Genomic DNA, 13805 nt, shown 5'->3' on the forward strand with positions numbered 1-13805 from the left:
TCTTGTAGTTGGCCACCAGGTTTGCACACATCTCAGGAGGGATTTTGTTCCACTCCTCTTTGCAGATCTTCTCCAAGTCATTAAGGTTTCGAGGCTGACGTTTGGCAACTCAAACCTTCAGCTCCCTCCACAGATGTTCTATGGGATTAAGGTCTGGAGACTGGCTAGGCCACTCCAGGACCTTAATGTGCTTCTTCTTGAGCCACTCCTTTGTTGCCTTGGCCATGTGTTTTGGGTCATTGTCATGCTGGAATACTCATCCACGACCCATTTTCAATGCCCTGGCTGAGGGAAGGAGGTTCTCACCCAAGATTTGACGGTACATGGCCCCGTCCATCGTTCCTTTGATGCGGTGAAGTTGTCCTGTCCCCTTAGCAGAAAAACACCCCCAAAGCATAATGTTTCCACCTCCATGTTTGACGGTGGGGATGGTGTTCTTGGGGTCATAGGCAGCATTCCTCCTCCTCCAAACACGGCAAGTTGAGTTGATGCCAAAGAGCTCGATTTTGGTCTCATTTGACCACAACACTTTCATCCAGTTCTCCTCTGAATCATTCAGATGTTCATTGGCAAACTTCAGATGGGCCTGTATATGTGCTTTCTTGAGCAGGGGGAACTTGCGGGCGCTGCAGGATTTCAGTCCTTTACAGCGTAGTGTGTTACCAATTGTTTTCTTGGTGACTATGGTTCCAGCTGCCTTGAGATCATTGACAAGATCCTCCCGTGTAGTTCTGGGCTGATTCCTCACCGTTCTCATGATCATTGCAACTCCACGAGGTGAGATCTTGCATGGAGCCCCAGGCCAAGGGAGGTTGACAGTTATTTTGTGTTTCTTCCATTTGTGAATAATCGTTGTCACCTTCTCACCAAGCTGCTTGGCGATGGTCTTGTAGCCCATTCCAGCCTTGTGTAGGTCTACAATCTTGTCCCTGACATCCTTGGAGAGCTCTTTGGTCTTGGCCATGGTGGAGAGTTTGGAATCTGATTGATTGATTGCTTCTGTGGACAGGTGTTTTTTATACAGGTAACAAACTGAGATTAGGAGCACTCCCTTTAAGAGTGTGCTCCTAATCTCAGCTCGTTACCTGTATAAAAGACACCTGGGAGCCAGAAATCTTTCTGATTGAGAGGGGGTCAAATACTTATTTCCCTCATTAAAATGCAAATCAATTTATAACATTTTTGACATACGTTCTTCTGGATTTTTTTGTTGTTATTCTGTCTCTCACTGTTCAAATAAACCTACCATTAAAATTATAGACTGATAATTTCTTTGTCAGTGGGCAAACGTACAAAATCAGCAGGGGATCAAATACTTTTTTCCCTCACTGTATGCTCAACTCTCCCGTGCTGGTCCAGCCAGCCTTCCAGAAGTTTTGCCTTTACACAGCCTGTCAGGCCGCTCTGTAGTGTCCATGTGGTCCTAAATCCAGCCAGCTGAACATTCCTAACAGCCTCTTAAACTATCGTCAATTGCAGGCAAATTGAATAAGGTTAATATTCCCTTACAATATCTGTCCAATTACATAAAAATAAAGAAAAACCGTTGAATGTCCAAACTTTTGATTGGTACTGTGTATATATAAGGCATTATAAATCATATTAAATTGAGGCTTCACAAAGTATTTATAACCATATCATGCATCTTGGTAGAGCAATACAAATCAAATCAAATCAAATCAAATTTTATTGGTCACATGCGCCGAATACAACAGGTGCAGACATTACAGTGAAATGCTTACTTACAGCCCTTAACCAACAGTGCATTTATTTTAAACAAAAAAAGTAAGAATAAAACAACAACAAAAAAGTGTTGAGAAAAAAAGAGCAGAAGTAAAATAAAGTGACAGTAGGGAGGCTATATATACAGTAAAATAAAGTGACAGTAGGGAGGCTATATATACAGGGGGGTACCGTTGCATAGTCAATGTGCGGGGGCACCGGCTAGTTGAGGTAGTTGAGGTAATATGTACATGTGGGTAGAGTTAAAGTGACTATGCATAAATACTTAACAGAGTAGCAGCAGCGTAAAAAGGATGGGGTGGGGGGGCAGTGCAAATATTCCGGGTAGCCATGATTAGCTGTTCAGGAGTCTTATGGCTTGGGGGTAGAAGCTGTTGAGAAGTCTTTTGGACCTAGACTTGGCACTCCGGTACCGCTTGCCGTGCGGTAGCAGAGAGAACAGTCTATGACTAGGGTGGCTGGAGTCTTTGACAATTTTGAGGGCCTTCCTCTGACACCGCCTGGTATAGAGGTCCTGGATGGCAGGGAGCTTTGCCCCAGTGATGTACTGGGCCGTACGCACTACCCTCTGTAGTGCCTTGCGGTCAGAGGCCAAGCAGTTGCCATACCAGGCGGTGATGCAACCAGTCAGGATGCTCTCGATGGTGCAGCTGTATAATTTTTTGAGGATCTGAGGACCCATGCCAAATCTTTTTAGTCTCCTGAGGGGGAATAGGCTTTGTCGTGCCCTCTTCACGACTGTCTTGGTGTGTTTGGACCATGATAGTTCGTTGGTGATGTGGACACCAAGGAACTTGAAGCTCTCAACCTGTTCCACTACAGCCCCGTCGATGAGAATGGGGGCGTGCTCAGTCCTCTTTTTTTTCCTGTAGTCCACAATCATCTCCTTTGTCTTGGTCACGTTGAGGGAGAGGTTGTTGTCCTGGCACCACACGGCCAGATCTCTGACCTCCTCCCTATAGGCTGTCTCATCGTTGTCGGTGATCAGGCCTACCACTGTTGTGTCGTCGGCAAACTTAATGATGGTGTTGGAGTCGTGCCTGGCCATGCAGTCATGGGTGAACAGAGAGTACAGGAGGGGACTGAGCACGCACCCCTGAGGGGCCCCCGTGTTGAGGATCAGTGTGGCAGATGTGTTGTTACCTACCCTTACCACTTGGGGGCGGCCCGTCAGGAAGTCCAGGATCCAGTTGCAGAGGGAGGTGTTTAGTCCCAGGATCCTTAGCTTAGTGATGAGCTTAGAGGGCACTATGGTGTTGAATGCTGAGCTGTAGTCAATGAATAGCATTCTCACGTAGGTGTTCCTCTTGTTCCTCCACAACGCCAGGATATTGGGTTTTATTCCCGGGACCACCCATATATAAAAATGTATTCACGCATGACTGTAAGTCGCTTTAGATAAAAGCATCTACTAAATTTTAGATGTTATATTTCACTAAAACATTTCCAGGATAGCCCAACCTCTCCCTCTTGGGTGCATAGTCACTATTGGACCTGACAACTTCAACCAAAATGCTGTGCTGCAGGATGACACACTCTAAAGTGCAGTCATGCACAGAAAAAAACTGTAGGACCTTTTCAAATCAATGTTTATTTTTTGCCTACCCAAATTCCGTTTCTTGGTTTTGTTTTTCCAGGTTTCGGATTTGCCCCCCAAAAATATGTTTCCCCCCAGTTTTTTCACACTTTTTAAATAGAAAAACAACAAAATTGAATTTTCTGTGTTCACAACAATGCTTAAACCACACCAGGGGATGACTTTTGAGGTCTGGGAAAATCTAAGAAACGTTTTTGAGTGTAGTTGCCCTTTAATTCAGTGAACATGTTGTTTGGTTAGCGGGTTTTCTGTAGTGCAGTAAGCACACAAAAAAGGACAGCAACACTCCGTATTATTATCTACAGCGCCATTAAATGATATTCACTAAAATACTTTTACTGCAGCATCCAGAATAGTTATTTTTCTTTTTTTTTTTTTGGGGGGGGATCGATCAGCTTAATATTGCAGATAGATTGTAACTTCTATCAATGTAATTGTCTGCATCACTTCCAATCCCCCATGTTTTTTATATATATACTCCCCTTTATTACTTTTCAACCCCGCCATCCTTTCCCTACTTGGAGTAAATTAGTGAACAACAATGCCCAGGCCTCTACTTCCGGCCTATACTTACTATCTACACCTTATGGAGACAGTCAATTTTACAATAATTCTATTATATTTATTTATTTATTTTAATAAATAAATTTTTGCTCCTGAACTACTTCTACTCTCAACCTCTCCGATCATTTTCATGATGTCCATCCGGTTTGCTTCTATATGCCATATCTTTCTAACTGTGCTCTTTCCCAAAAGCTCCTAACATACAACCCATATACTTATTATGGACACAGTATTCTTACATTATTAGCTATCTTTGTTATTATTTGTTGTCATTTGTTATTAGTCCCATCCTTCAACTCCATTCAATACCTCCCATCTATCTCTTAACACCAACCATATAGGATTTCTATTTGCCATATATATTTCAACCGTACTGTGATGTTTTACAAAAGTTCTGAACCTTTCTATTCTCATTGCTTCTACAGATTGTGAATTAAAAATAAACATTTTTGCTAAAAGTATTATTATATTATTGATCGATTGACTATGACTTTTCAGATCACCCAGTAATGCTATCTGCAAGATTAGCTCCAGGTAAATATTGCAATCCTTTAGCCATTCCTGGACCTGTGTCCAAAAACAAGCTACAAATGGACAGTACCAAAACAAATGATCTAATGATTCTGTCTCTTCACAGCAAAATCTGCAGAGCTGGGAAGATTGTATCCCCCATATAAATAACATTCTATTTATATATTAATTTAAATAGAAAGATTCTCATTTTTGAATCCGGTGTCGTTTTGCGTGTCAGTTCATTAACACTATGCCATGGGATCGGTATGTCAAAAATCTCTTCCCAACTATTTTGCAATCTATATGGGACGGCTGTCAATCCTTTGGTCCTTAAGTGAAACTGATATACTTTTTTATTTATCACAGTTTTCCTTAACCAATTATGTTCCTTACTTTCTACCCCTTCCACTTTCCTCTTCCACTTTTGCGGTAAGGCTGCAATTATTTGGTTGTAATTTTGGGTAGAGCAGACATTTCCATATGTTTTTGTTAGCTGCATGTGCGACATAACTCCACCAGTCCTACCGATGATATCATTTACGAAGATTATACCTTTTTTAAACATTCTGTCAAAAAATAAAGGTTTTTTGTCAATTAGTATATTTGAATATAACCACAATATTTGTTGCATTATTTGTTCTGTCGTTTCTGGAGGATTAAATTGAAATTCCAACCAACTTTCTATGGCTTGTTTTAGAAATAGTGATATTTGGGAGATTATTTCCTTTTCAAATAACTGAAAATTAGTTGTTGTAATCTGAATAAAGGGAAAAAGGCTTTTCTTGAACATTGGGTGAGACAATCTTACTAATTTGCTTGAGAACCAGTTCGGATTTAAGTATAACTTTTGTATGACTGAAGCTTTTAGTGATAGGTCTAATGCTTTAATATTTAATAATTTCTGTCCTCCGAATTCATATTCATTATATAAATATGCCCTTTTAATTTTGTCTGGCTTGCCGTTCCAAATATAATGGAATATTTTTTTCTCATATAATTTAAAAAACTGTTCGCTAGGCGTAGGCAAGACCATAAGCAAATAGGTAAACTGGGATAATACTAAAGAGTTAATCAGGGTGACTTTTCCACAAATTGACAGGTATTTTCCTTTCCATGGTAGTAAGATCGTATCTATTTTTGCTAACTTTCTATTAACATTTATTGAAGTGAGATCATTTATTTCCTTTGGGATATGTATTCCGAGTATATCCACATCACCATCAGACCATTTTATTGGTAAACTACATGGTAATGTAAAAATTGTATTTTTTAGTGATCCAATACGTAATATAGTACATTTGTCATAATTTGGTCGTAATCCAGAGCGTTAGAAAATGTATCTAGATCCTCTATGAGGCTGTGGAGGGATTCTAGTTGTGGATTTAAAAGAAAATATGAATCATCAGCGTACAATGACACCTTTGTTTTTAAGCTCTGGATTTCTAATCCTCTGATATTATTATTGGATCTGATTTTATTAGTTAACATCTCGATGGCCACAATAAATAGATATGGCGATAGTGGACAACCTTGTTTCACTCCTCTTGACAGTTTAAAACTTTCTGAGAAATAGCCATTATTTACTATTTTACACTTAGGGTTACTATACATGATTTTGACCCATTTTATAAGAGATTCTCCAAAATTGAAATGCTCCAGGCATTTATATATAAACTCCAGTCGTACTTTATCAAAAGCCTTTTCGAAGTCTGCTATGAATAGCAGGCCTGGTTTCCCATATTTTCCATAGTGTTCTATTGTTTCCAATACTTGCCTTATATTATCTCCAATGTATCTTCCATGTAAAAAACCTGTCTGATTAGAATGAATAATATCCGACAATACCTGTTTAATTCTATGCGCTATACATTTTGCTAGAATTTTTGCATCACAACACTGAAGTGTAAGGGGCCTCCAATTTTGTAAATTGACTGGATCTTTATATTTTCCACTTGTATCCTGTTTCAGTAATAATGAGATCAGACCTTCTTCTTGAGTGTCAGATAATCTACCATTTACATAGAAGTGGTTAAAACATGCTAATAACGGTCCTCTTAGTATATCAAAAAAGGTTTGGTATACCTCGACCGGTATGCCATCCAACCCTGGAGTTTTCCCAGAATTAAAGTCTTTAATTGCATCCAGAAGTTCCTCCTCTGTAACTTCACCTTCAAATGAGTCTTTATGTATGGCTGTTAATTTGACATTATCAATAGAAAAAAAATCTCTACAATTAGCTTCAGTTAGAGGAGATGGAGGTGACTGAAAAGAAAACATATGCTTAAAGTACTTTGTTTCTTCCTTCAAAATATCATTTGGTGAATTATGGGTGACTCCGTCAATTGTAACCCACGGGGGGCCAGTATAAACAAAAAAATAAAAAAAATAAAAAAGATTAAAAATATATAAAAATAATAAAAAAAGACAAATATAGAAAATAATAAAAAATTAAATGGAAAAAAAAAAGAAAAATTATGTATTCACTAACTGTAAGTCGCTCTGGATAAGAGCGTCTGCTAAATGATTAAAATGTAAATGTAAATGTAACCAGTTTCATTAAGTTCTTTTTGGTAGCATTCCTATGTTGAAGATAAAAAAAAAAAAGGGGGATTTTTCCCCATATTCAATCCAGTTTGCTTTATTTTTATAATATATTACACTTGATCTTTCTTGAATAAGTTTCTCCATTTCTTTTTGTTTTTCCTCTAATTTATTCTGAGCCTCTATGTTACAGTTTTTATTGCCATCTATCTGTTCTGTTAGACTTTCTATTTCCTTTGTTAGTATAAACTCTTTTGACCTAAATTGCTTTTGTTTTCGAGATGAGTACTGAATTGCATGGCCTCTAAAGGCACATTTAAAGGTGTCCCATACAATAAGGGGATTTGCTGTACCTATGTTATGTTGGAAAAAGTCAGTTATAAATTCCTTTGTTCTAATTATAAATAAATTATCATCCAATAGGCTTTGATTACATTTCCAATATCCTCGCCCACGTGGAAATTCAGTAAGAGTGATGTATATGCCTATTATATGATGGTCCGACCGCATTCTGTCCCCTATCAACACTTTTTTTTACTTTTGGTGCCAACGAGAATGAGATAAGAAAGAAGTCAAGACGAGTCTCCGCCATGTACAGTGGGGAAAAAAAGTATTTAGTCAGCCACCAATTGTGCAAGTTCTCCCACTTAAAAAGATGAGAGAGGCCTGTAATTTTCATCATAGGTACACGTCAACTATGACAGACAAATTGAGAAAAAAAAATCCAGAAAATCACATTGTAGGATTTTTTATGAATTTATTTGCAAATTATGGTGGAAAATAAGTATTTGGTCACCTACAAACAAGCAAGATTTCTGGCTCTCACAGACCTGTAACTTCTTCTTTAAGAGGCTCCTCTGTCCTCCACTCGTTACCTGTATTAATGGCACCTGTTTGAACTTGTTATCAGTATAAAAGACACCTGTCCACAACCTCAAACAGTCACACTCCAAACTCCACTATGGCCAAGACCAAAGAGCTGTCAAAGGACACCAGAAACAAAATTGTAGACCTGCACCAGGCTGGGAAGACTGAATCTGCAATAGGTAAGCAGCTTGGTTTGAAGAAATCAACTGTGGGAGCAATTATTAGGAAATGGAAGACATACAAGACCACTGATAATCTCCCTCGATCTGGGGCTCCACGCAAGATCTCACCCCGTGGGGTCAAAATGATCACAAGAATGGTGAGCAAAAATCCCATAACCACATGAGGGGACCTAGTGAATGACCTGCAGAGAGCTGGGACCAAAGTAACAAAGCCTACCATCAGTAACACACTACGCCGCCAGGGACTCAAATCCTGCAGTGCCAGACGTGTCCAGGCCCGTCTGAAGTTTGCTAGAGTGCATTTGGATGATCCAGAAGAGGATTGGGAGAATGTCATATGGTCAGATGAAACCAAAATATAACTTTTTGGTAAAAACTCAACTCGTCGTGTTTGGAGGACAAAGAATGCTGAGTTGCATCCAAAGAACACCATACCTACTGTGAAGCATGGGGGTGGAAACATCATGCTTTGGGGCTGTTTTTCTGCAAAGGGACCAGGACGACTGATTCGTGTAAAGGAAAGAATGAATGGGGCCATGTATCGTGAGATTTTGAGTGAAAACCTCCTTCCATCAGCAAGGGCATTGAAGTTGAAACGTGGCTGGGTCTTTCAGCATGACAATGATCCCAAACACACCGCCCGGGCAACGAAGGAGTGGCTTCGTAAGAAGCATTTCAAGGTCCTGGAGTGGCCTAGCCAGTCTCCAGATCTCAACCCCATAGAAAATCTTTGGAGGGAGTTGAAAGTCCGTGTTGCCCAGCGACAGCCCCAAAACATCACTGCTCTAGAGGAGATCTGCATGGAGGAATGGGCCAAAATACCAGCAACAGTGTGTGAAAACCTTGTGAAGACTTACAGAAAACGTTTGACCTGTGTCATTGCCAACAAAAGGTATATAACAAAGTATTGAGAAACTTTTGTTATTGACCAAATACTTATTTTCCACCATAATTTGCAAATAAATTCATAAAAAATCCTACAATGTGATTTTCTGGAAAACATTTTCTAATTTTGTCTGTCATAGTTGACGTGTACCTATGATGAAAATTACAGGCCTCTCTCATCTTTTTAAGTGGGAGAACTTGCACAATTGGTGGCTGACTAAATACTTTTTTCCGCACTGTATATCTCACTAGATCAGTATATTTAAGCCTCCATATATCTACTAGTTCTAATGTATCCATGACATTCACAATTTCCTTAAGAGCATGTGGGTGATTGTTTGTGGTGTGATTTCCTTTACGGTCCATTGAGCTATTTAAAACAGTATTATAATCCCCCACCATAATAATATTGTCTTGAATTGCTTGCAGGGTTGATAATTTATTATATATATTGTCAAAGAATTGTGGATCATCATTATTTGGTCCGTAAAGGTTAATGAGCCATATCTGTTTATGGTCCAATAACATATTTAAAATAATCCATCTACCTTGCGTATCTATTTGGACAATTTGCACATTCGGATCGAAATTACTATTAATTAATATCATCACCCCTTTTGAATTTCTTTGCCCATGGGAGAAGTATATTTCCCCCCATTCTTTTTTCCACGCAACTTCATCTCGAATTGTTGAATGAGTTTCCTGTATACAATAGATATTATATTCCTTCTCTTTGAGCCATGTAAATATTGTTCTTCTTTTGTTATTATCAGCTAAGCCATTATAATTATAACTGGCTATACTTATTCCACCATACACCATAATGAAATACAATTTTCAAGTCTATTCATCATTATATATGTTTGTAAATTTACCAATAAAAAATACTGTAATGATTGAGCGTCCATATAGCTGTACCGTGATATTTGCCTTGCTTCGGAGTAACCCTTGAATTGTTCTCCACTAATTCCCCCGCTAAAGCCCCTCCCCATCCCAAGTTGAGCCGTCATCCCAGTGATCAGCATCCCACCCACGTCCCTCCGGATCCCTAAGGCCCCGAGAGGCCATGACCCATCCATCGAAAACAGCACACAGTGCCACCCACAAAACAGAAGCAGATTAACCGTCAAAAGCATTTTCCAATGCTGTCACCTCTATATATATATATATATAATTATAAAAAAAATAAAAAATAATGCATATCATATTTTCCATCATTATCAATTAATATGCGTAATAACGTTGGCAGTTCATGCGTAGGATTTTAACATATAACCCGGAATGCCATTGTATTACATTTAATTCATTGACAAGCAATTATTATCCTAGCAAATAATTCCCGTGGTCCATCCCATACCCCCCCCTCCCCCCAACATCCCCACCCCCCCACAACAGACGCCGGACAAACACACACGCACATACTCACATACTCCAACACACTCAACCCCCCTCCTCCACAATCCACCATAAAATCAGATACTCAACGGCTGTTATATCCCAGAGCCCAACTCAAGAAATAACCTGATTTACGAGTGCACATACAGTTAAAGCTGATTGAGAAAGCATGCAGATTGAGCAGAAATTGACAACAATGTGAGATTTGATTAATCTACTTAATCTATGTCAAGTCCTAGGTGATGGAGATCAGATCCACCCTCTTTACCTGAGACACAAACACTCTGATCCCCTGTTGTAATCATTTTCCCAAGCATCTCCGTGCGGTCAGACCTTTGATTATTTTGTGCCACCTGGGCCACAATGATAAACCCCCTCTCTGATTGTCCGAGTGTGACCCCCTCCCCATGGGTTACTGCAGCCAGTGTTGCCAGCACTGCCACTACCTGGGTGGGCGTACCCCACCGGAATCCCCACCGGAATCCCCACCGGCTAGGTAAAAGGTTGTCAAGGTTCTCATTAGCAGCTTTGAGAATTTCCTTGTATATTATGCTCTCCCATCAGGGGGCTCTGGCTTTGTAGGACCAACCCTGCCAGGCAGGCTCAGAATCTTGAGGGGGCGGTGCTGCTCAAGTAGGTCTCTGACCGCATTTATTTCTCTGTTTAGGCTGCATACTCACAGCAGGTCCATAAAAGAGATGGGAACTTCTCTTTGGTGTACGGGTCGCTCAGGTGGGTGTCCAGGTTATAGGGTTAGGGATCTTTCCATCATGATAGGACAATAAAAAATTTGATTAGATGTATACTATATTTAAAAATGTATATCCCTCATCTACACAAAATTCAGAAGAGTTCTTGCTCTAAGCCAATATGTATTCCATATACAGTGATTCGCATTGGGGGCATTTATTTGACCTTGGAACATGTTTTAAAACCCAAATTTAGTGCAAATGCCACTTAAATATGAACAAATATGAATAATTGTTGATGTTTAGACAATTATATTTCATTACATGAATGGTTATTGACACTTTTCTACTATTACATGACCCGGAAGTACTTTATTAGTATTGCTGACGAGACGCTGATCATGTGATGAGTTCACAAATCAAATGCCCCACTTGTGCTGCCACTGGACAGTGAAAAACAACCTTTATTTAGTTTGTAGTAGTTAAGTGTTGAGTTAGGTTACACACTGTAGCTACTTCAATCATTATTTCAAATAATTACGGTGACTTCACAGCAATTGCTAGCTAGACGAAATTTAGCTGGCTACCAGGCTCAGCTAAATACAAATCCCCCTAAGTACAGCCATGTCTGTCACGTCATGAGATTTGTAAATGAAAGAGGAATATAATAATACGAATTGAATGGAGTTTCCCATATTCCCATTTAGTGTCTGGCGCAGCACAGACCTTATCCAGATGGTGTGACAAAGGCATTTCCTAAAAGTACTGCTAACTTTCTTTGTTGTTACTTTAAATGTTGGAACCAACATGCAGTACCTCCAGCAGGAAGAGAGGCAAAAAACATTTTCCGCCAGCTCAGAGACAAGCTACATTATTCACAGCCCTGTGTAATGTTCAATGTAATTGCATTGTTGGCCTTTTTGAAACTTTATGTATTTGTATTGTTTAAAAAATGTACAATGTATGGTTCAAATATGTATTTAATGTTTATTTGTTTTAGCTGTAAGTGATAATTCCCTAAGTGTTAATACATTTGTGTTTACATCATTAAGCCTTTATGTATGTGTTATGAATGACAAAAGGTGTCTGACTTTATAATAAGCACAGCGTCATCATACAAGGCATTTACAGTTGAAGTCGGAAGTTTACATACACTTAGGTTGGAGTCATTAAAACTCGTTTTTCAACCACTCCACACATTTCTTGTTAACAAACTATAGTTTTGGCAAGTCGGTTAGGACATCTACTTTCTGCATGACACAAGTCATTTTTCCAACAATTGTTTACAGACAGATTATTTCACTTATAATTCACTGTATCACAAATCCAGTGGGTCAGAAGTTTACATACACTAAGTTGACTGTGCCTTTAAACAGCTTGGAAAATTCCAGAAAATGATGTCATGGCTTTAGAAGCTTCTGATAGGCTAATTGACATCATTTGAGTCAATTGGAGGTGTACCTGTGGATGTATTTCAAGGCCTACCTTCAAACTCAGTGCCTCGTTGCTTGACATCATGGGAAAATCAAAAGAAATCAGCCAAGACCTCAGAAAACAAATTGTAGACCTCCACAAGTCTGGTTAATCCTTGGGAGCAATTTCCAAACGCCTGAAGGTACCACGTTCATCTGTACAAACAATAGCATTCAAGTATAAACACCATGGGACCACGCAGCTGTCATACCACTCAGGAAGGAGACGCGTTCTGTCTCCTAGAGATTAACGTACTTTGGTGCGAAAAGTGCAAATCAATCCCAGAACAACAGCAAAGGACCTTGTGAAGATGCTGGAGGAAACAGGTATAAAAGTATCTATATCCACAGTAAAACGAGTCCTATATCGACATAACCTGAAAGGCCTCTCAGCAAGGAAGAAGCCACTGCTCCAAAACCGCCATAAAAAAGCCAGACTACGGTTTGCAACTGCACATGGGGACAAATATCGTACTTTTTGGAGAAATGTCCTCTGGTCTGATGAAACAAAATAATAACCATCGTTATGTTTGGAGGAAAAAGGGGAACGCTTGCAAGCCGAAGAACACCATCCCAACCGTGAAGCACGGGGGTGGCAGCATCATGCTGTGGGGGTGCTTTGCTGCAGGAGGGACTGGTGCACTTTACAAAATAGATGGCATCATGAGGAAGGAAAATTATGTGGATATTTGAAGCAACATCTCAAGACATCAGTCAGGAGGTTAAAGCTTGGTTGCAATTGGGTCTTCCAAATGGACAATGACCCCAAGCATACTTCCAAAGTTGTGGCAAAATGTCTTAAGGACAGCAAAGTCAAAGTATTGGAGTGGCCATCACAAAGCCCTGACCTCAATCCTATAGAAAATGTGTGGGCAGAACTGAAAAAGCGTGTGCGAGCAAGGAGGCCTAGAAACCTGACTCAGTTACACCAGCTCTGTCAGGAGGAATGGGCCAGAATTCACCCAACTTATTGTGGGAAGCTTGTGGAAGGCTACCCGAAACATTTGACCCAAGTTAAACAATTTAAAGGCAATGCTACCAAATACTAATTGAGTGTATGTAAACTTCTGACCCACTGGGAATGTGATGAAAGAAATAAAAGCTGAAATAAATCATTCTCTCTACTATTATTCTGACATTTCACATTCTTAAAATAAAGTGGTGATCCTAACTGACCTAAGACAGGGAATTTTTACTAGGATTAAATGTCAGGAATTGTGAAAAACTGAGTTTAAATGTATTTGGCTAAGGTGTATGTAAACTTCCGACTTCAACTGTATGTATGTGTTATAAATTACCAAAGGGGTCTGACTTCAAATTAAGTACAGTGTCATGCCATAGTCTTTATGGATGTGTT

The sequence above is a fragment of the Coregonus clupeaformis genome, chromosome 1 (assembly GCF_020615455.1).
Source record: "Coregonus clupeaformis isolate EN_2021a chromosome 1, ASM2061545v1, whole genome shotgun sequence".
In the NCBI taxonomy this organism is placed as follows: domain Eukaryota; kingdom Metazoa; phylum Chordata; class Actinopteri; order Salmoniformes; family Salmonidae; genus Coregonus; species Coregonus clupeaformis.